This window comes from Geotrypetes seraphini, chromosome 4 (genome assembly GCF_902459505.1).
Source record: "Geotrypetes seraphini chromosome 4, aGeoSer1.1, whole genome shotgun sequence".
In the NCBI taxonomy this organism is placed as follows: Eukaryota; Metazoa; Chordata; class Amphibia; order Gymnophiona; family Dermophiidae; genus Geotrypetes; species Geotrypetes seraphini.
The window spans coordinates 208,724,062-208,747,613 of NC_047087.1; the positions used below are offsets into that span (position 1 = coordinate 208,724,062).

General features: G+C 45.7%; 1 protein-coding gene across 1 annotated transcript in view; it reads left to right on the plus strand.

The window, feature by feature from the left end:
* OPN4 (opsin 4) overlaps positions 1–23,552 on the plus strand; it is a 162,712-nt gene that overhangs the window by 45,838 nt on the left and 93,322 nt on the right. The window lies entirely within an intron of this gene.

Sequence of the window (23,552 nt, forward strand, 5' to 3'; positions counted from 1 at the left end):
TGCAAACACATGGATTTCTATTCATGCAGCCCTCATACACAGGAATTTCTGATCAGTGTTGAAAGAACTTGGCTACCCTTGGTCCAGGCATTAGCCTACATAAAACTGAGACTGTCTGATTGCCTGTATGTAGATTGTAGGTCAAATTTAATGTTTTCTATATACATGTTACTGCAGGGACAAAATAGAATGCAGAATGCTTTACATGAAGTGACTGAGAAGCTCAGTCAAAGTTCGTTATAAGAGAAAGGTAACTTGGCCCTTCAAGGACAGCAAACAGGTATTCCAGGCTAACTCCAAATATGCAAATTAACCTGGTTGATAGATAAAATGTCTTCATAAGAATTTAATGAATATTCATGATGGATGTCCTGAAAACTAGAGCCATTTGTGACTCCTAAAAGATCAAGGTTCCTTATATTGGTTTAAAAGTATTTTCCTGTAACTTCATTGAGTGTCCCCTAGTCTTTGTAATTTTTGACGGAGTGAAAAATCGATCCACTTGTACCCGTTCTACTCCACTCAGGATTTTGTAGACTTCAGTCATATCTCCCCTCAGCCGTCTCTTTTCCAAGCTAAAGAACCCTAACCTTTTTAGTTTTTCCTTATACGAGAGGAGTCCCATTCCCTTTATCATCATGGTCGCTCTTTGAACCTTTTCTAGTGCCACTATATCTTTCTTGAAATAAGGAGACCAGAATTGAATGCCATAGATTACTCCCCTTTTACAGCTATATTCAGAATGTCTACTATTAAGGGCTCCTTTTACGAAGCCGCGTTAGCGGTTTAACGTGCATAATAGCGCGCGCCAGTGGCGTACCTAGGGGGGGGCGGGGGGGGGGCGGGCCGCCCCGGGTACCAGCCCTAAGGGGGTGTTCCCGGCCTTGCCGTTCAGTCCCCCGCCACCCCCGAAGGACCGCTCGCCCCACTGACCTTCCTGCACCACCTGTGAAGCAGCCCGCAGCAGGATCGCGAAGTCAGCGTCAGCATCCCTGCGCTGCTTCCTGCGCCGCGATCCCGCCCCTCCTCTGACGTCAGAGGAGGGGCGGGACCGTGGCGCAGGAAGCAGCGCAGGGATCGCTGACGCTGACTTCGCGATCCTGCTGCGGCTGTTCATAGGTGGTGCGGGGAGGCCAGGGGGGCGAGCGGTCCTTCGGGGTGGGTCGGGGCATCAGGCCTTCAGGGTGGGGCGGGCGGGCAGGCAAGCAGGCTTTCAAGGGGGAGGGGGTGACAGGCAGGCAGGCAGGCCTTCAAGGGGGGACAGGCCTTCAGGGGGGGGGGTGCAGACCTTCAAGGGGTGCAGGCCTTCAAGGGGGGCAGGCAGGCCTTCAGGGGGGTGCAGGCCTTCGGGGGGGGTGTAGGCCTTTGGGGGGGTGCAGACCTTCAAGGGGGTGCAGGCCTTCAAGGGGGGGAACAGGCCTTCAAGGGGGGAAAGGCAGGCAGGCCTTCAAGGGGGGGACAGGCCTACAAGGGGGGGGGACAGGCCTACAAGGGGGGGGACAGGCCTACAAGGGGGGGACAGGCCTTCAAGGGGGGGGTGCAGGCCTTCAAGGGGGGTGCAGGCCTTCAAGGGGGAGACAGGCCTTCAAGGGGGGGAAAGGCAGGCAGGCAGGCCTTAAAGGGGGGACAGGCCTACAAGGGGGGGACAGGCCTACAAGGGGGTGGGACAGGCCTTCAAGGGGGGGACAGGCCTTCGGGGGGGTGCAGACCTTCAAGGGAGTGCAGGCCTTCGGGGGGGGAGGGTGCAGTCCTTCAAGGGGGTGCAGGCCTTCAAGGGGGGAAAGGCAGGCAGGCAGGCCTTCAAGGGGGGGACAGGCCTACAAGGGGGGGAGAAGCTACAAGGGGGTGGTACAAGCCTTCAAGTGGGGGACAGGCCTTCGGGGGGGGGGTGCAGACCTTCAAGGGAGTGCAGGCCTTCGAGGGGGGTGGTGCAGGCCTTCAAGGGGGTGCAGGCCTTCAAGGGGGGACAGGCCTTCAAGGGGGGAAAGGCAGGCAGGCAGGCCTTCAAGGGGGGACAGGCCTACAAGGGGGGGGGAGAAGCTACAAGGGGGTGGGACAGGCCTTCAAGTGGGGGACAGGCCTTCGGGGGGGTGCAGGCCTTCGGGGGGTGCAGACCTTCAAGGGGGGGACAGGCAGGCAGGCCTTCAAGGGGGGGACAGGCCTACAAGGGGAAGGGACAGGCCTTCAAGGGGGGTGCAGGCCTTCAAGGTGGGACAGGCAGACCTTTAAGGGGGGACAGGCCTTTGGGGGGGGACCATGATTTAGAAGTACACGGAGGGAAGGGGGTGTTCAAAGAGACATGCATATGCCAAACTTTGGGGGGGGGGAAGAAATAATGGGTCTGAAAATAGAGGAGAGGGAGAGAGATGATGGACCATGGGATTTAGGGAGGGAAGGAACAGAAAGGGAGAGAAATTGGACACAAGGGATGGTGTGGAGGAGGGATAGAGATACTGGATAGGAGGGTAATTAGGAAAAGAAACGGAGAGATGGTGGACTCTGGGATGGTGGGGAAGGAGGGAGAGATGCCGGATGAAAGGGTATTTAAGAAAAGGTGGATCTGTGGAGGGAGATGAAAAAAAGGAAAGATACCAGACTTCCTGGGAAGGGAAGGGAAATGGAAAGGGAGGACAGAGTTGGCAGATGGATGGTTAGCATGCAGAAAGAAGGAGACCCTGGCAAGCAAGTTATCAGAAGAAAACCAGAGCCTTGGACCAACAAGATTTGAAATATAACCAGACAACAAAAGGTAGAAAAATTAATTTTATTTTCTGTTTTGTGATTATAACATGTCAGATTTGAAATGTGTATCCTGCCAGAGCTGGTGTTGGACTGCAAACGTGAGCTAGGATTTAACAGAAAGAGGAAAAGTCCTTTTTGTTTCTTTATTTTATTTACACCACAGCGCCAGTGTGGTTAGGAGAAGCCAAAGGGGGTGAAAAAGCTATAAAACCCACCAGGAGTTTTGAAAAAAATCACCCAACTGGGCAGGAAAATCGAATTGAAAAACCAATTCAATAGGGCTGAATCGAATCAAAATTTTTTTTTCCTGTATCTGGCAGCATTAGTTTGCGCTACTGTCTTAGACTTTAGGACCTGGGATTGGGGAGAGATGGCATCCTCAGTACTTTATAATGCAAGTGAAACGAGGATTTGGTCAGACTTTTGAAGGGTCTGCAGAAAAAAAATATTGTATAGGCCGGGGACATGAGACAGCAGGAAATGGGAACTTTTCTTCCTTCTATTTTTGTGAATGGAAAGGCTGAGGATGTCGGAGAGGTCAGTTAAAATATGTGCTTTATAAGAAAATATAATAATGTGTTTTATAAAGTTTATAGCATAGCTGGCCTACCCAGTGAGGTGTTCCTAGTGGTGATGGTGGCAGCGTGTCAATGTGTTGAGAGGAAGAGGTGGTCTGGGAAATTCTGCTGAGCAAACTCCGGGCCCATTTCCACCCCCCAGTTAGTCCACTCCACTCAACTGATTCACACACTGAGTGGGTCTTTGGGTGTTGTTTTGGGATCTCTTCCAGTGGTTTATCTCCTTCTGGTCCAAGGAAGGAAACTTTGTTATCCTTAGCATTGACCTACAGAATATGTTTGTAACAGCGCTGCTTGTGTGGCATTAGGCTATGTAGTGATCGAAAGAAAAAAACAGACCTTTGCACATTTTTGCACTATATGGTGGGTGTATGAGGAGATTCACATTTCCTGCACAGCTAAATCCATGTGAAGTTACCTTGTGCTGTATTTGACATCTAGCAAGGTCTCTGTTTGAAAGGAAAGATCTAAACTTAAAAATGAAGTGGCCAGAAGTTATGGTAAAAGCAGATAGTGTAGCTGGTTTTAAGAAAGATTTGGACAAATTCCTGGAGGAAAAGTCCATAATCTGTTATTAAGACATGGGGGAAGTGTCTGCTTGCCCTGGATCGGTAGCATGGAATGTTGCTACTCTTTGGGTTTTGACCAGGTATTAGTGTCCTGGATTGGCTACCATGAGAATGGGCTACTGGGCATGAATGACCATTGGTCTGACCCAGTTAGGCTATTCTTATGTTATGTTCTCATCTGTAGGGGCCTTTGTTTTCACTTCTTATTTTAATGTATTTTTTTTCTGGGAACTTATCAGTGTTTTTTATAATGGGAACAAAAATGGAAGAGAATTAATGTGTGTGGAATGGGGGGTAACTTATTTCTTCAGCTAAATAATTCAATCCACTTCAAACAGACATAGGAGAACTTGTGCACCATTCACACACCCTCCAACCAAAAACGTCAAAAGAAAAAAACTGTTCGACAACCTCCTAGCCATTCGAGCTGCAACACTCGACCCCCAACTCTACAACCAATTGATATCAACCACAGACTGCAAAACCTTCAAAAAGAAATAAAAACCCTTCTATTCAAAAAACACATAAAACCGAACTAACACAATCAGAACTGTCCCAAGCATCACCTGCAACTACTCCATATGTACTTCTAATGTCATGACAATTTAGACATAATTTATGTTATGTTATGTTTGGAATAATGGTTACATATATGAGGTTCAATAAAAGAAAATTTTCACTGCCTGTTTCTATTCTGACCATTTATTCCATTTCATGGTTATTGCAAAAAAAAAAAAAAAAAATTTTTTTACATGGGGGGGGGGGGGGGTGTCAAAAAATGATGGGCCCCGGGTGCCACATACCCTAGGTACGCCACTGGCGTGCGCTAATTTGCTGGCCGCGCTAGCCGCTACCGCCTCCTCTTGAGCAGGCGGTAGTTTTTCAGCCAGCGCAGGGGTTAGTGCGCGCTAAAAATGTGCTTGCGATAAAGCCGCTAACGCGGCTTCGTAAAAGGAGCCCTAAATCCCTGTCCACTTCTTCTGTATAACACACCAATGTAAATAAAATTTCCATTCCCTCTTTCTAGATTGCGGAAAGGGATGATTCATCATGGCCATTTCAGCGTGGCATGTTTCATCGTGGTTTCTCAAGCTGCGCCTCGGACTCCACCCTAATTCTGACCCAGACCCTGCCCTATCTCCGTCCCATAACAATAGTACTAACTGTAATGCCATTTCTTCCATTCATTCTTCATATACACGCAATATAATCTTATTAACAATATATAATGGTAACCACAAAATTCAACTACACAAAGCACGCTGTATGCAGAGAAAATTGTAATTAACTATAATTTATAGTCTGCTTCTTTCAGCTGCTGCATGTATAGCGCAGCTTGGTGGGAACACAGCTCCCCCTGTACAAGCACCACTCTGAAAAAGGTGGGGAGGACAGTAAGGGCATTTTTGAACATAGCAGGGAAGGAATCCTTCACTGTCAACCAGCTGCCTCCTCCAGTACCTCTGTTACTGATGGTATTATACACACTGTACTACACTTCCGGGAATTATGACCAAGAAAATCAAATCAATGCAACATATCAAAACAGAAAAATATTTGTAGTATTCTGGAAATATATGCAGACATAGCTCTTCAGTCCAGCATCTTCCTGTTGGTCATCAAAGACTCCGAGTTATTCAAAATTCGGCAGTTGGATTGATTTTTGGGTTGAAGAAATGGGAACACATAAGCCCCTATTATCAAAAACTTCACTGGCTGCCCTGGAAGCACGAGTTTTGTTTAAATTTTTTTGTCTTTGTTTTAAATCAATATTTGGTATGGCCCCCACATACTTGGTTTCTCAATTTAATCTGGATAGTTCTATTAGGCCCACACGTAGAATTCATCCGTTCACCTATCCGACAATAAAGGTCTGCCACTACAAAAGATTCCTGGACAGAACTCTCGCCTTCCAGGCAGGTAATAGACCGATTGGCTGGGTAACATTATCCCGCATTCCTCATCCTACTTCAATTTTAGAAAATCAGTAAAATCGAATTTGTTTAACTGATTTGTAACCTAAGAATTTTATAGTTTTTCACTTCTTCCATTCTGTAAGCTTGTATTCGTTCACAATAAAACAGGGGAAGCAATTCCACAAAATCAAACAGGCAAGAGCAAAGTGGAAATGTCCAATCAGATTGGTGCACAAAAAAGTGTCTTTCAACTCATCTGATAAATCCAATGGTCTTTATTAATCCAAATTAGCTCATACATCCAAAGCAACTCAACGACTCGACATGATCATGTTTCGGCCACCCGGCCTGCATCAGGAGTCTTAGGAGTCTTTGGGTATCAAATAGTCTCAAATGGTCTAAAGCAAAACGAACAAACAGCTGTGTTATTCTGTGGTGTTACAGATTCGGAGCAACGGTTTGTTCGTTTTGCTTTAGACCATTTGAGACTATTTGATACCCAAAGACTCCTAAGACTCCTGATGCAGGCCGGGTGGCCGAAACATGATCATGTCGAGTCGTTGAGTTGCTTTGGATGTATGAGCTAATTTGGATTAATAAAGACCATTGGATTTATCAGATGAGTTGAAAGACACTTTTTTGTGCACCAATCTGATTGGACATTTCCACTTTGCTCTTGCCAGCTTGTATTCGTTGACTTTGTATGGTGACCACTTCGCTGATTGTCCAGCACTTCTTGTTGTAAACTGCCTCGAACTAACATGGCTTTGGCGGTATATAAGAATAAAATTATTATTATTATTATTATCTAAACAGTGATGTTCAGCAGCACTGTAACAGAAATCTTAAGGGTTTCTGGCATCCATATAATAAATTTACCCATCCATATTTTTGGTGGGTTGCCAAATAGTCACCAGGCTCAGCTAGACTTTAGTAAGTTGAATTACCAAAGATTAGGTAATATACGTGGGTAAATCAAGTAAAGGCAAAATACATGTTACAGCTTTAATAGAAGTAACTGTGATCAATTGAACATATCACTTGTCCACATAGTCCCCATGCATGATGACACATTTGTTGTATTGTTCAACTAGCTTCTGCATTCCTGCAGAGAAGTTTTTCGGCTGCTCCCAAAGGCAGGTGAACACCGCTTCCTTTACTTCATCATGCTTTGTCTTTTGCTCTCTGGGTCGTCGCTGGTGACAATTCTCTCCAGAATGCTCGGATCTTCTTCCTAATGTCTCAGGAACTGGGTCGCGACTTCCACACGCTGTTGCTTGTGCAGATCAGTAAGCTGTTTGGGAACCCACTGTGCGCAGACTTTCCTGTATCCCAAGGCATCATGTATTATGTCAAATGCAGATTCATAAATGATATCCATATCTGCAGCCAATTGAGACACCGTTAGTATTCTTTAATCAAGGCATCTGCCCTGTCAATGTGCCCTTGTGTGCCTGATGCTGATGGGTGACCAGAATGACCTTTGTCAGTTACACCTGTTCTTCCTGCTTTAAACCTTTTATCGATTCATGGTGCTGTGTCCATACTGAGTCAATATTCGCTGCCCAAATAAAGCGCACAACTACGCATTGTTCTTTGATGGTGAAATCTTACAATAAAGCGTCCATGTTTCTGACCTCAAGGCTGCCACACAACTAAAGGCTGAGTGTTGCATTGCACGTGGATGAACTATCCACAGGCAATGTACGAGTGCCATCAGAGTTAACACACCTACTCTCCCAGATGCTGCTTAGTGTATGTGTTTTACTGTCATGCCAATATTGTAAATTATATCATCTCTGTCCTGTCTCAATTATATTGTGGATGTACTTTGTAACCCGTTCTGAGCTCCTTTGGGAGGACGGGCTACATAATTTTATAAATAAATAAATATGTTGCATTTCATTAGCTCTTTTCCAGTTATCGCACAATTTAACAATTGCCTAGATCAGGAGTAGGCAATTCCGGTCCTCGAGAACCGGAGCCAGGTCATGTTTTCAGGATATCCACATTAAATATGCATGAGATAGACTTGCATCTCAAGGAGGCAGTGCATGCAAATCCATCTCATACATATTCATTGTGGATATCCTGAAAACCTGACCTGGCTCTGGCTCTCGAGGACTGGAATTGCCTACCCCTGGCCTAGATAACACGTGTTATCTGTATTTGGCTGAGAACCAGGGAAGCCACTGCTGCTCCCTGAAATCTTGAACAAGTCACTTAACCCTCCAATGAACCAGGTACAAAACGTATTTATTTATTTATTTTTTCAATTGTCTATACCGTTCAGAACGGTTTACATGAATTTATTCAGGTACTCAAGCATTTTTCCTTGTCTGTCCTGGCAGGCTCACAATCTATCTAATGTACCTGGGGCAAAGGGAGTGGGGGGGATCAAGTGACTTGCGTGGGTTTGAACCCACAACCCAAGGGTGCTGAGGCTGTAGCTTTACTCTCTCCCCTTAAATGGTAAACTCTACAGGGACAGGGAAATAATTATAGTGCCTGAATAGAACTTGTCTTGAGCTATTAATGAAAAAGGTGTGATCTGAAACCAAAATCCTGTACCAGACATACTGTGAGGCAATACAAAATACTATATATGTCAATCAGGGCTTATAGGGCAATTCTACTATACCATAATAGCAGTAACTTCCATTGCTTGGGCCGGCCTAACTGCTGTTATTCAACAGCACTTAACTGAACACTGCTGCTGAATATCAGCACTAAAGCCCTGATTCTATAAATGGCAGCTAAAGTTAGGTGCCTAGATTGGCACCACTGGCATAGTAAAGGGGGTGCGGGGGTGGTCCACCCCGGGTGGGGTCTTTGTAAAGGGCAAAGGCACCCATCCTCCTCTCCACTTCCTCCTTCCCAAACTCCCCCCTGCCGTGCCCATGCGCCCCTTCCCTTCCCTCATAGCTCTAATTTTTCCTGCGTGAGCAGCATTACAAACATGCTGCCCGCGTCGGTGTCACCTCTCTCCGATGTCACTTCTGAGGCCCACGCCTCGGAAGTGACATCAGAGGGATAGCCGACATGGCGTGGACAGCAAGTTTGTGCTGTTGCTTTCGCCTGGAACATTAAAAAGGTGCAGGGGAAAGGGGGCGTGCTTGACAGGGGGGTCAGGAAGGAGCAGGGGGAGCATAGAAGAAGGCAGGGGAGGGGCTCCACCATGCACCACTCACCCTTGCTATGCCACTTATTGTCATGCCTAGTTGATCTAGGCACTTAATTATTTAAAAAAAAAAAATTAGCACCTCATAATTAGCTTGAATTAATATTAATTGGGTGGTAGGCACCTACCACATTCTGGTAAGTGTCTAGTCCAAGGCGCCTACCAGAAAGTAGGTGTGGTTAGAGGCAGATTGCATACGGATCATGTACATGTATTGTCTATAGGCACCTAAAGTGGACCTAGGTGCTGGCATTTAGACCAAGAAAACCCTGGCATAAATAGGGTATGCCTACTGGCTCCTAAGTCCATATTTTGTGCCACTAGGTTCAATTCTATAAATAGCACTTAATTTGAGATTGACATGCACTAAGCGCCGTGTTCCTAGGCACCTATGATTTAGGTACCATTTATAGAATTGGCCCTAACTGTCCAGATAGTGTAGAGCCTGTCCATGGCAAATTCCTGTGATATTATGCAAGAAGGGACTGGAGTATGTATTCCTGGTAGATGGACTGTGCATTTAAGATTCTTCTAACTTTGTTACATGGCTCACACTTTGAAACTGCTGAAAATGCAGCTCTTTGAACATCGCTATAACATCAAGCATAGAAGGGAAGTGGAACCTCTTACATAACAATGCACTAACAGAATTTTATTGCAATGTGTTGGACTGTTGTGTATCATCTCCACATCGAAGAGGACCCAGCAGACGCAGGGAGTTGCGATGACTGCATCTGCCAGGTCCACCCACTCCAACGTAACTTACTTCTTCCGGAGCAGAGCCGGCCGATGTACTCATCGCGGAACCTTGCTGCATGAAGGGAGAGAAGGGAGCAGGACTTCTGGTATAGAAGAGTGGTGGAGGGAGAGAAAGGGGGTAGGATGGTATGGAAGGGTGGTAGATGGAATTGGTGTGCAGGGAAAGGGGAGAGAGGTATAAGGGGAAAGGATACTAGGGGAGGAGGATACCGCAAAAATACCAGAAGCAGTGAAAGTGTTTAGTGGAGTAATAGAAGACAGCCTCACCACAGTTGAAGTGGAGTTGGACCAGATATACTACCAGATCGACAAACTTAAAAGTGACAAATCCCTTGGACCGGATGGAATTCACCCGAGAGTTTTAAAGGAATTGAAGGTTGAAATCGGAGAGCTATTGCAAAAACTTGCCAATCTGACAATCAGAACTGGACAGATACCAGAAGACTGGAAGATAGCGAACGTCACGCCAATTTTCAAAAAAGGATCGAGAGGGGAACCAGGCAACTACAGACCTGTGAGCCTTACATCTGTCCCTGGAAAGATGGTTGAAGCACTGATCAAGGATAGCATAGTCCGGCACCTAGATACACACGACTTGATGAAACCCAGTCAACATGGGTTCAGGAAAGGGAAATCATGTTTAACGAATTTACTTCAATTTTTTGAGACCGTGAACAAGCAAATTGATAGTGGAATGCCGGTGGACATAATATATTTGGACTTCCAGAAGGCGTTCGACAAAGTTCCACATGAAAGACTTCTCAGGAAACTACAAAGCCATGGAATAGAGGGAGATATACACAGGTGGATAGGCAAATGGCTGGAAAACAGAAAGCAGAGAGTGGGCATAAATGGGAAGTTCTCAGACTGGGAGAAAGTGACTAGTGGTGTGCCCCAGGGCTCGGTTCTTGGGCCGATCCTATTTAATATTTACATCAATGACCTGGAAGAAGGAGTATCCAGTGAGATCATTAAGTTTGCAGATGACACAAAGCTATGCAGGGCAATCAGATCGCAGGAGGATAGCGAGGAACTCCAGAGCGACTTGTATCAGTTAGAGAAATGGGCAGAGCAATGGCAGATGAAGTTCAACGTGGAGAAATGCAAAGTAATGCATTTAGGTAGTAAGAATAAGGAACACGAGTATAGAATGTCAGGCGCAACTCTGGGTAAGAGCGAACAAGAAAAGGACCTGGGTGTACTGATAGATAGGACCCTGAAGCCGTCGGCACAATGCACGGCAGCGGCAAAGAAAGCAAACAGAATGTTAGGCATGATAAAGAAAGGAATCACGAGTAGATCGGAGAAAGTCATAATGCCGCTTTATAGGGCAATGGTCAGACCGCACTTGGAATACTGTGTCCAACATTGGTCTCCCAACCTAAAGAAGGATATAAAACTGCTGGAGAGGGTGCAGAGACGAGCAACGAAGCTGATAAGAGGTATGGAGAACTTGGAATATGAGGAACGACTCAAGAAACTGGGACTGTTCTCCCTTGAGAAGAGGAGGCTACGAGGGGACATGATCGAGACTTTCAAAATGCTGAAAGGCATCGATAAAATAGAGCAGGAAAATAAATTATTTACATTGTCCAACGCGACACGGACAAGAGGACATGGTTTGAAGCTAAGGGGGGACAAGTCCAGGACAAATGCCAGGAAGTTCTGCTTTACACAGCGAGTGGTAGACGCCTGGAATGCTCTCCCAAAGGAGGTTATTAAGGAATCCACTGTGCTAGGATTCAAAGGCAAATTAGATCCACATCTCCTTACGAGAGGCATAGAGGGATATGGGTGACTAAAACTACATCAGGTGTATACCTGACTGGGCCTCCGCGTGTGCGGATCGCCGGACTCGATGGACCATAGGTCTGATCCGGAGATGGCAGTTCTTATGTTATAGATGTAATTGGATTGGAGGGAAAGAATGGGGGCAGATGCTGATTGAAGAGGGGTGGATGGAGAGAGAAAGGGCAGACATTGGATGGTAGTGGGGAGGGTAGAGGGGGAGCCTATGCTAGATGGAAGTGCAGATGGGAAAGATAAGGGAGCAAATGCAGGAAGGAAATGGGAGGAGAGAAAGAGGGGAGCAGATGATGGAAGTGGACAGAGAGAAGAGAAGGTACTAGATGGAAGGGGTAGAGAAAGAGGGCACCTGATGGAAAGAGGGGATAAATAAAAGGGCACATGATGGGGGAAAAGGATTGAGTTAGGAAAATACTGGAGGGGGTGAGGGAAAGAGATGGCGAGCTGTAGGTAGAAAGTAAAAAAGGAAATTGATGAGAGGGTAGTAAGAATGTAATCTAGATGGATTCAGAAAATAAATTGAAAAGGAAAATGAGGGAAGAAAGGGATTGCAGGTGTGGGAGAGGGAAGGAGAGGAGAGAGATGCCAGACTAATGGGGGTGAAAGGAGAGATGGAAGGGGGAGGCATACAGTTTCTGGAAGAGGCATAGAAGGAAAGAAGATGCCATATAGGGGCAGAGAGATGGCAGACAGTGGATGGAAGGAAGAGAGTAACAAGAAGATGAGGAAAGCAGAAATCAGCGAAGACAAAGGTAGAACAAAAATTTTCTATTTATTTATTGCTTTAGGAGACATGTGTCACTGTTTCTGTGGTGTTGCATTGTATGCAGAGTCCAGCTTCTTGCTGGTTCAATTTAACCTTTGTCTATGTATTTCTATTTTATCCCCCCTTTTACAAAACTGTAGTGTGGTTTTTAGCCATGGTGGTAGAATTCTGAACATCATAGAAACATAGAAACATAGAAAGATGACGGCAGAAAAGGGCCAAGGCCCATCAAGTCTGCCCACTATAGACCCTCTCCTTAGGATTAGCTAGTGTTTTGCCCTGACCCTCTTAGGGATCCCACATGGGCGTCCCATTTATTCTTAAAATCTGGCACACTGCTGGCCTCGATCACCTGCACTGGAAGCCCGTTCCACCGATCAATCACTCGCTCCGTGAAGAAATACTTCCTGGTGTCGCCGTGAAATTTTCCGCCCCTGAGTTTGAGCGGGTGCCCTCTTGTGGTTGAGGGGCCTCTAAGAAGGAAGATGTTATCTTCCACTTCTATACGTCCGGTGACGTATTTAAACGTCTCAATCATGTCTCCCCTCTCCCTGCGCTCCTCTAGAGTGTAGAGCTGCAAATTGTCTAGTCTTGCTTCGTACGGGAGACCTTTAAGCCCTGAGACCATTCTGGTGGCCATTCTTTGGACCGACTTGACCCTCTGCACGTCTTTGCGGTAGTGTGGCTTCCAGAATTGCACGCAGTATTCCAGATGAGGTCTCACCATGGCCCTGTACAATGGCATAATGACAGCAGGCTTTCTGCTGACAAAACTTCTACGGATGCAACCCAGCATCTGCCTTGCCCTTGAGGAAGCCTTCTCCACCTGATTGGCAGATTTCATGTTTGCACTAATGATTACTCCCAAATCTCGTTCCGCTGAAGTCCTGGTCAAGGTCTCCCCGTTCAAGGTATAAGTTCTGCACGGGTTTCTGTTACCTAGGTGCATGACCTTACATTTTCCAGCATTGAAGCCCAGCTGCCAGGTTGAGGACCAGCATTCCAATGTGCGCAGGTCCTGCGCCATACTATCTTGTAAATTGCCCTCGCTTACCATATTACATAGTTTGGCGTCGTCGGCGAATAATGTTACTTTATTTTTTTTTTTTATTTTTTTTTTTTTTTATTCAATTTTCTATACCGTTCTCCCAGGGGAGCTCAGAACGGTTTACATGCATTTATTCAGGTACTCAAGCAGTTTTTCCCTCTCTGTCCTGGCGGGCTCACAATCTATCTAACGTACCTGGGGCAATGGGGGGGATTGAGTGACTTGCCCAGGGTCACAAGGAGCAGCGTGGGTTTGAACCCACAACCTCAGGGTGCTGAGGTCGGAGCTTTAACCACTGCGTCACACTCTCCCCCACTTTACCTTGAAGCCCTTGAGTCAGATCTCCTATGAATATGTTGAAGAGGAGCGGACCCAAGACCGAGCCCTGAGGCACCCCGCTGGTCACCTCCGATGTCCCAGAGAAAGTACCGTTAACCATCACCCTCTGACGTCTGCCACTCAGCCAATCTCTGACCCATGCCGTCAGAGTCTCTCCTAACCCCATTGATTTCATCTTGTTTAACAGTCTGCGGTGTGGGACGCTGTCAAAAGCTTTACTGAAGTCCAGGTACACTATGTCCAGTGAATCTCCTTCGTCCAGTCTTTTTGTTACCCAGTCAAAGAAGCTGATGAGGTTTGATTGGCAGGACCTACCCTTGGTGAATCCATGTTGATTGGGGTCCCGTAGATTCCCTTCGTTCAAGACCGTGTCCAACTGGCGTTTGATCAGTGTTTCCATGATTTTGCATACTATTGATGTCAGACTCACCGGTCTGTAATTTGCAGCCTCTGTCTTACAACCCTTTTTGTGTAGAGGAACGACGTTAGCTGTTTTCCAGTCCAAGGGGACTGTCCCTGTACTCAGTGAGAGATTGAATAGTACGGCTAACGGTTCTGCCAGGACATCACCTAACTCCCTAAGCACTCTGGGGTGCAGATTGTCCGGTCCCATGGCTTTGTCCACCTTGAGTTTTGTTAGCTCAAAGTAAACCTTGCTGGGTGTGAATTTAAAATTCCGAAACGGGTCTTTTGTGTTTGACTGTGGTTTCAATTGAGGGCCGGACCCTGGCGCCTCGCAGGTGAAGACCGAGCTGAAGTATTTATTTAGTATTTCTGCTTTTTCGGGATCTGATTCTGCGTAATTCCCGTCTGTTTTTTTCAGGCGTACTATCCCGTCTGTGTTTTTTTTCCTGTCACTGATATACCGGAAGAAGGATTTGTCCCCTTTCTTAATGTTGTTTGCTAGAGTTTCTTCCACTCGAAGTTTGGCCTCCCTGACTGCCGTTTTGACCTCTGTGGACTTGATCCTGTGTAGCAGTTGATCTTCGCTTTTCCCGGTGCGTTTGAAGGAAACAAATGCGTTTTTCTTCTCCTTAACGAGACGTGAGATCTCTGCGGTGAACCACTGGGGTTTGTCCTTTCTTCGCTGTTTATGTGATGATTTTATGTAACGGCAGGTTGCCTCGTGTATGACAGATTTCAGGGATGACCACATATCCTCCACATTCTCTGTCTCCGTTTGGTCCTGGAGTGCCTGATGGACGAAAACTCCCATACGTGCAAAGTCTGTTCCTCGGAAGTTGAGTACCTTTGTTTTAGTGTTTGATCTATGGAAACCTTTCCTCAGATGGAACCATATCATGTTGTGATCGCTGGAGGCTAGCTTATCTCCCAAGAAGATTTCTGAGACACTTTCTCCATTGGTGAGTACTAGGTCAAGGATCGTTTGGGCCCTAGTGGGCTCCATTACCATTTGATTGAGGCGTGCTCCTCTTATGGAGGCTAATAGCCTCTTGCTTCCGCTGGTTGTTGCTGAAGGTGTGCTCCAGTCTACATCCGGCATATTGAAATCTCCCATTAGTACAACGTCCCCCCTTAGCGCGATATTTTCTATGTCTTCGATTAGTTCCGTGTCCTTGTCTTCCGGTTGTCTCGGAGGTCTATATACCACACCAAGATACAGGCATTTTTCTCTCCCTCTGGCCAGGTTCACCCAGAGGGATTCCCCGGTGTACTTGACTTCCATGATTCTGGTGGTTTTGATTCCTTCTTTAATGTATAGCGCTACCCCTCCGCCTAACCTGCCCTCTCTGTCTCGACGAAGTAAACTGTAACCCGGTATAGCCATATCCCACCCATGAGAGTCCGTGAACCAGGTCTCGGATATTGCCACCACATCTAAGTTGGCATTCACTATCTCGGTTTCCAATTGCAGAATTTTATTGCCTAAACTGTGTGCATTGACATACATGGCCCTCCATCCCTTGTGTTTGTTAGGGCTGTCATGCGTGCTATGGGTGCTTACCTTGGGCTCAAAAGGGCGGTTGTGTCTCGCCTCCACTGGATGATTCCTTACTGCTGTGGAATGTGAGTGGATACCCTCCCCCAACTTACCTAGTTTAAAGCCTTGCGAAGTAGGCGGGCTAGACGGTGTCCAAGTACGTTTTTACCTCTTTTGGTCAAGTGAAGTCCGTCTGGTCCCTGCAGTCCCTGGAGTGCCTTTCCATGGTCCAGGAATCCAAAGTTCATCTCAATGCACCAGTTGCGAAGCCACTCGTTGGTACGTTGGATGCGTTCTTCCCTGGCTCTTCCTCTGTCTCTAACTGGGAGGATGGATGAGAAGACCACCTGTGCACCCGTCTGCTTCAGCTTCCTACCCAGGGCTCTGAAGTCATCGGGTATGTTCTCTAAGGTGTTCCTTGCAGTGTCGTTTGTACCTATATGGATAAGAAGCATAGGGAAGTGGTCAGTAGGTTTTAGTATTTTATCGAGAGAGGTGGTGACGTCACGAATCCTGGCTCCAGGGAGACAGCAGACCTCCCTCGACTGCAAATTTGGTCTACAAATTGGACCCTCGGTTCCTCGCAGCATGGAGTCCCCGATGACTACCACTCTGCGCTCCTTCCGGGGGGGATGATCAGCGTGGTTTGGAGTCAAAGTTGTGCGCTGGGTGTCTTCCCGAGCTTCTTCCGCTACCTCCTCGGTAGTAATATCCTGCAAGACGTGGTATCTGTTGTTCAGATTGAGTTGTGGTGAAGAAGTAGAGCTGCCCTGTTTGGGACAAAAAGAAGAAAAAGGAAGTGAGAAAAGGGGGGGGGGGTTACGTTTTCCCGTGGAGGAGGTTACCAGCTGCCAGGGACCGGTATCTCCTATCATTTCTTGCACCCCGATCGTGGAATTTATAACTGGAGACCTGGGTGTCTCGAGGATGGATCTGTCATGGGTCAGCTCTGCCAAATGGGAAACCTCCTTGATGGCTTCGTCGATGAAGACCTCATCCTCCCTGATGCTCCTCAAGCGCTGCACCTCCTCTCTGAGACTCCATAGTTCCAGTAGGATGTCCTTGTTCAGCTGCTCCATCTCCTCTGTCTGCGTAGAAACTGTGGCGTGGTTTAGGGGGTGGTCTCGGTCTGCACAGCAACCTCTGCCCTCCGTCCAGTGCCATCCTTCTCCTTCTGCACCATCCCCTGGATCTCGCCGGACGTTGGCGTGATGAACTGGATGGTAGTCTTGGTACTCCTCGTCCTCCCTGCCATATCCAAAGGAAGAGAGATTAGGTGTAAAATAGAAAAGCAATGAGAATAGGGAGTTGCAGAGAGAATAGAGGGTGTCCGGAGAAGGCTATCTGCCTGGATGAGAGTGTGTAAGAAAAGCGTATGTGGAGAGAGTGAGTGTGTATAAGAGTCTAGAATGTGAATGAAAATTTTTTTTTTTTTTTTTAGGTTTTAGAGTGTGGATACGGCTTACTGGAGGCCCTTCTCAAGGCCCTTCGCAAAGGCGCTCTCGCTAAGGCGAGCGCCTTTGCCGCTCGCCTTCGCCGCGCGCCGAACGGCTGCGCGCCGTTGGCCCGCCTCCTTTTAAGGAGGGGAGCCCGGGCGCCTACTGCTGACGCGGTGGGGGTGGGCGGAGCTACTCTCGCCTACCCCGACTCGATAGAAGGTTTGCCGCTCGCCTTCGCTGGTTCCCTGTGTCTCAGCACGCTGCTGCTGAGACTCCCAGCGCCTCCTCTCTCACCCGCTCTGCCCTCGAAGCCTGGAGCAGTGGCTGGACCGTCGGCCCGCCTCCTTTTAAGGAGGGGAGCCCGGGCGCCTACTGCTGACGCGGTGGGGGTGGGCGGAGCTACTCTCGCCTACCCCGACTCGATAGAAGGTTTGCCGCTCGCCTTCGCTGGTTCCCTGTGTCTCAGCACGCTGCTGCTGAGACTCCCAGCGCCTCCTCTCTCACCCGCTCTGCCCTCGAAGCCTGGAGCAGTGGCTGGACCGTCGGCCCGCCTCCTTTTAAGGAGGGGAGCCCGGGCGCCTACTGCTGACGCGGTGGGGGTGGGCGGAGCTACTCTCGCCTACCCCGACTCGATAGAAGGTTTGCCGCTCGCCTTCGCTGGTTCCCTGTGTCTCAGCACGCTGCTGCTGAGACTCCCAGCGCCTCCTCTCTCACCCGCTCTGCCCTCGAAGCCTGGAGCAGTGGCTGGACCGTCGGCCCGCCTCCTTTTAAGGAGGGGAGCCCGGGCGCCTACTGCTGACGCGGTGGGGGTGGGCGGAGCTACTCTCGCCTACCCCGACTCGATAGAAGGTTTGCCGCTCGCCTTCGCTGGTTCCCTGTGTCTCAGCACGCTGCTGATGAGACTCCCAGCGCCTCCTCTCTCACCCGCTCTGCCCTCGAAGCCTGGAGCAGTGGCTGGACCGTCGGCCCGCCTCCTTTTAAGGAGGGGAGCCCGGGCGCCTACTGCTGACGCGGTGGGGGTGGGCGGAGCTACTCTCGCCTACCCCGACTCGATAGAAGGTTTGCCGCTCGCCTTCGCTGGTTCCCTGTGTCTCAGAGCTACTACCATCACGGCTGGTGCAAAAAAATGCTCCACAGTTTTGTAAAAGGGGGAGTGGTTAGTTTGTGATTACATATTCCATACTAGGCGAAGGTGTTTTCTGTGTATTTGAAAGACATGGTTTTCTGTTAGGATTGACTACAGAATTGATCTGTACTAGTCTGGCTTGTTTAGTTTTACAATGGGTGTAGTGATGTATTGCTCACTGCAATATGTAAGATTCTGGCTTTTCCTAGGTATGCTCTTGTGTGACTGGATTGTTACTAAAAATAATGTTTTTCATACAAATGGTGGGGGTGTGTGTCAAAAAATGATGGGCCCCGGGTGCCACATATGCTAGGTACTCCACTCTTGTGGTGGTGTCTCGGAAATAGTTCCCCCAGAAGCAGCTACAAAAGTGTTCATTTTATGGCTTGCCATATTGAGAGCCAATAGCACACAGATTTAAACGATTTCCTCTGATGCAGGCGGATTATCTGGCGAAACAAGGACCCTTGTCAGGATTATGCATTCTTCTGCTGGAGCAGTGAAGGTTTTGGAGCTATTGGAGTTTTTGAAGAATTGAAGATTTTGTGAACATTTGGGGATTATGAGCTGTGTGTTTCATTCTCCAGCAAAGGATAAGTGTTATTCTAACTTTCCTATGCACAGACAGTGGTTTGGTCCTTTTTGAGATATGGAGTAAGTTCTCTGTGGAATTTTTTAAATCATCTTTCCATGTGAAATCTGCTGTATAAGTGACTAATGTGTAAATAGGAGTCTCTAAATACATGGAAGAAAACAAGCACTCTCATTCCCACTCTGTTTCCTTTGCTCTCTTTTTTTCTTTTGCTTACAAAACAGGTCAATGTGATTCTGAACTGAGGTCAGTGCATGAATAAGTGAATATGACATCACAATGCACTCCTATCCAAGCATTTTGACCAAACAATGGAGCCCCTCAGTAATGGGCTTTGCCTCACAACTGCTGTCCAGAAGCATTGAATTGACAAGCAGTTATTGTGCTACAGCGGACTATCCAGGGCACTTGCTTTAAAAGAAAATGAAATTTAATAACACCTGAAACAATAATTTATGTCTGTGTTATTTTCCAAACTGCTTCTTCGGGCTCAGCAAGAAGTCTCTCCAGACTTCTCATATTGTGACTGATGCAGGCTAGTGGTAGCTTTTGCCCCCAGAGATATATAAATAAATAAAACCAGAAGGTTTTATCTGAAATTTTGACCTATTTAATTTAGTTTTCAGATTTGACCATGTTAGAAATCCATTCCTCAGGAAGTTACAAGAATTATACTTGCCAAGCGGTTTGTGTGTAGTTTGGGGTTTTTTTGTGGGTTTTTTTTCCTCCAGTAAACCCCTATTACATCATGCTTAATTGTAGATAAAAACAAGAGACATCTGAAGAAAGGGCTCAAGAAATCTCAAAAACTAATGCACTGCAAATCTGTGTTATTTCTTATGACTGGTCCAAAAAAAACAGAAGCACCCAGTGAGGCAGTTTCATGCTGAAATACTTAAGGCCAGTCTGAGCTTTTATACAGAAACCTCCTGCTGAATCAATACATTTATGGTAGTGCTGATTTCAAATATGGAAAAAACAGATCTACAATTTTCTCAGTGCTATCCATTTTGAATCCTCTCAGAACTTTCAATAGGCTTCCTTTGAAATAGCACTATGCCTGTAATATAAAATAATTCACAAAATTGATAACCTTCAAAAAAAGATATATATGGCAACCACATAGATGGCTCTTACGAGGAAGCCAACATAATTTTTTCTATATTTTAATCTTTTTTTTTTTTTTAATCTTTATTGATTTTCCATTACTAACAAAAAGTGCAACACAATATTCATATCAGTAACATTAACAAATAATCACTTAAATTCAATCAGTAGCAATGCAACAATATAAGCCCCCCCCACCCCACAATTACATCAAGGAATCACTCTAAAGATATATCCCTCCCCTCCCTCCCCCCCTGGATGTGTCTGAATCATATCAACAAAAAGAAGAATAAAAGAACTATAACAATTGTACAAAAACATAAAGTAACATAAAAATTATATGTATATCCTGCTTCTAAATCATGCTTTTTTCCATTTCAGGCAAATCCTCTCTGCTGCCCTAAAGAACTGATGCTAAATTAATCCGGGGCTGTATAAAATCAATGTATGTACCTGTCTAAATTTATAAACTGATCACTTTGGGGCCCTTTTACTAAAGCCTAGCGCATGCCAAGGGACATTATAATACACTAATGGGAAGATTCTATATATGGAACTAAAACGTAGGTGCCAAGTAATAATAATAATAATAACTTTATTTTTCTATACCACCAACAATCTTGAGACTTCTAGGCGGTTTACATTGAAAGAGAGCTGGACAGTCAGCGAATTACAATATGCAAATAGTCATTGAATTACAGTATACAGAATCATAAGATGTAGCGAATTACAATATACAGATTGTTAGAATTTCAAAAGTATACGCAGGGGAGGACATGTTACTATGACACTAAACATGATTCTATTAAAGTTACACGTACTTTATAGAATCAAGCTCAGTGGTGCCTAAAGTTGGCTAAGGTGTCAGTAGGCATCCTAACTTTAGGCGTATCCTATTTATGCCATGGTTTTCTTGGCCTAAATGAAGGCGCCTAATCCAAAATGGGTGCCTACATGACAAACATGCTCACAATCTGCCCCCTAATCACAGCTATTTTCCAGTAGGTGCCTTGAACTAGAACCTATCATCCAATTAAGTGAAATTATCATCAATTTTGAGTTGTTAATTGGCAACTATTGGTGTCAATTTAGGGCTCCTTTTATGAAGGTGCACTAGCGGTTTTAGCGTGCGCTACAATGCCACGTGCGCTAGACGCTAACATCTCCATAGAGCTGGCATTAGTATTTTCCATGTAGTGCGGGGTTAGCACACGCGGCAGCGTAGCATGCGCTAAAAATGCTAGCGCACCTTCGTAAAAGGAGCCCTAAGGTCTTTTAAACAATTAATTAGATACTTAGATTGGCTAGGTACGCCGATCTAGGTACCTAATTTTAGGCATCATTTATAGAATAAGGACCTAAATACTGTACTTTCTTTTTATACATTTGGGCCATGTAGCACTTACCATGCGCTAATATCGGTTAGTGCACTAAACTTTAGTAAAAGAGCCCTTTCTTAAATATCATTTAGTGCCATCGACTCGTGTTAGAGTCCTAGCAACTTGATGAATTACAGATCTAAAAAGAGATCGTTTTTGTGCTAGTTCAGTAAGATCCAGGGTCATCTCCATGGTTGTTTTCAACATGCCCAGCTATCTGATTGCAGGTCACACTCTTCACACTGTTCCATCGATCTTCCCAAACATAATGTCCATTTCCAATGATCTTTCTCTTCTGACAGTGTGACCAAAAATAAGACAGTCCTAACTTCATCATTTGGACTTTGAATGGCATAGCCTGTTTGATCTCTTTCAAAGTCAATTTGTTAGTTCTTCTGATGGTCCTCAGCATGCATAAAATCCTTCTCCAGCAGCAAAGCTCAAAAGAGTTGATCTTCTTTCTGTAGTGTCCAGCTTTTGCATCCATAATTGGCCATTGAGAAAATGAGTGTGTGGACAAATCTGATCTTCATTTGGAGTCTTTGAATACTCTGTCGAGAATCTTCATTGAAGAGCGACCCAGTACTATTCTGCGGAGTATTTATTCTCTGCTGGTTGCTTCTTTGTTTACTAAGGAGTCCAGGAGATTGAATTCCTTTACAACTTCTATGAATAGTGATCTCCAATCAGTTAGCCATGTTTTTTCCTTCCAAATTTGTTGACACAATCAAGTGAGGGCACCTTCTGAGCCTTTGATCAATTCAATTGGAATGCAATCGATACTTGGTGATTTGTTTTACGATAAGGCTTTAATTGATGCTATGACCTCTTCTTTTAAAATATCTGGTTCTTCTTCAGTGTCAGTTTCCTTTCAATTTCTCCAAAGTTATCCTCATTGCCTTTTTTGTATAGATTTTACGTACAGTTTATTCTTTCTGTTTCTTTTTATTGCTTTCTGGATCATTCAATATCATTCCATTGGAGTCTTTAAGCATCCCCAATGGAGGCTGGAATTTTTGTCGCAATCTCTTAACCTCCTGATACGCTAATCTGGTTTTTCTTTTTACATATTCAGATTCAATTTTCTGACATATATCCTTTAGATATCTGTCTTGTCAAACTTGATGTTGAAACACTTGGTTCATTTGTGATACTTTTTCTCTATCACCAGAAAGTATTGCTTGTCTTCTTTGTTTTGCTATTTTTCTGATTTCTTCTGAGATCCAAGGTGATTTCTTGGCTTTCTTTCTCTTTGATGTCATTCCAAACTATAAAATTTACTGACATTCTTGGAAGATCACAAAGAACCAGGCTAAACAAACATAACATAACAGCGAATTTCTAGACCGCATAGCCATTAGTTCAATGCGGGTAACAAAAGATTATGCCATGGGAAAATACAATATTAATGAGATGCAAAGGAATTTAGCTAGTCAGGAATTTGGAGAAATGAAAAGGGCCATGACCTGAGTTAGATCTGGATATTCAGTACCAGGCAATATCCAGCTGATGGATTTATACAAGTGCCAGTGTCTGAGCCAAGGGGAGGGGCCTTAGGCATCTGAGCCAATCAGGGGCTTAGGACTCTCCTCGTGCATCACATGATGAATCAGGTAGGGAAAGGCCTGCCATTTTGATCTGGCGGGCCTATGAACAGGACAGACCAAACTTTCCTCCTGCTCCTCTAAAAAGGTACGCGAGGGGGTGTGGAGGGTAGGGGGTGGGGTTTCAGGGGACCTCCGGTGGCAGGAGGAACTGAAGGTGAAGAAAGGACCTTTTGGTCAATTTAAAAGAACAAGTGGGTTCTCTGAAGCAGTCGTCCCGGCGAAACGCATCAGAACCTGAAACAGATTTAATCACTGTTCCTTCATTTAGATACAACATTACTAGAGTTGGAAATTTGATACAGTTTGATAAGACAATACAATCTGAGTGTGAAACATTAAATTAACATTAATACCAAATAAATGTAGTGATTGACCAAGGAAGTAAGCATTTAGGGGCTAAACCCTGCTTGCGGTCTTTCTACCTTAAGGTTCTGAGCACTTTAGGTATTAATTGCCGATAAATTATACAATTTCAAAGAGGGTGATCTTTCGCAATTTTGGGGTGTTGTAAAGCAGTTGGATCAACATGACATTTTATATATATACTAGCTTTATAGCCCGTTACATTAACGGGTACTAGAATATATGTATGTGTCTATCTTTATTTCTTTCTCTCTCTGTCTCCTTAGCCACTTTCTGTATTTCTGTCTTTCCTT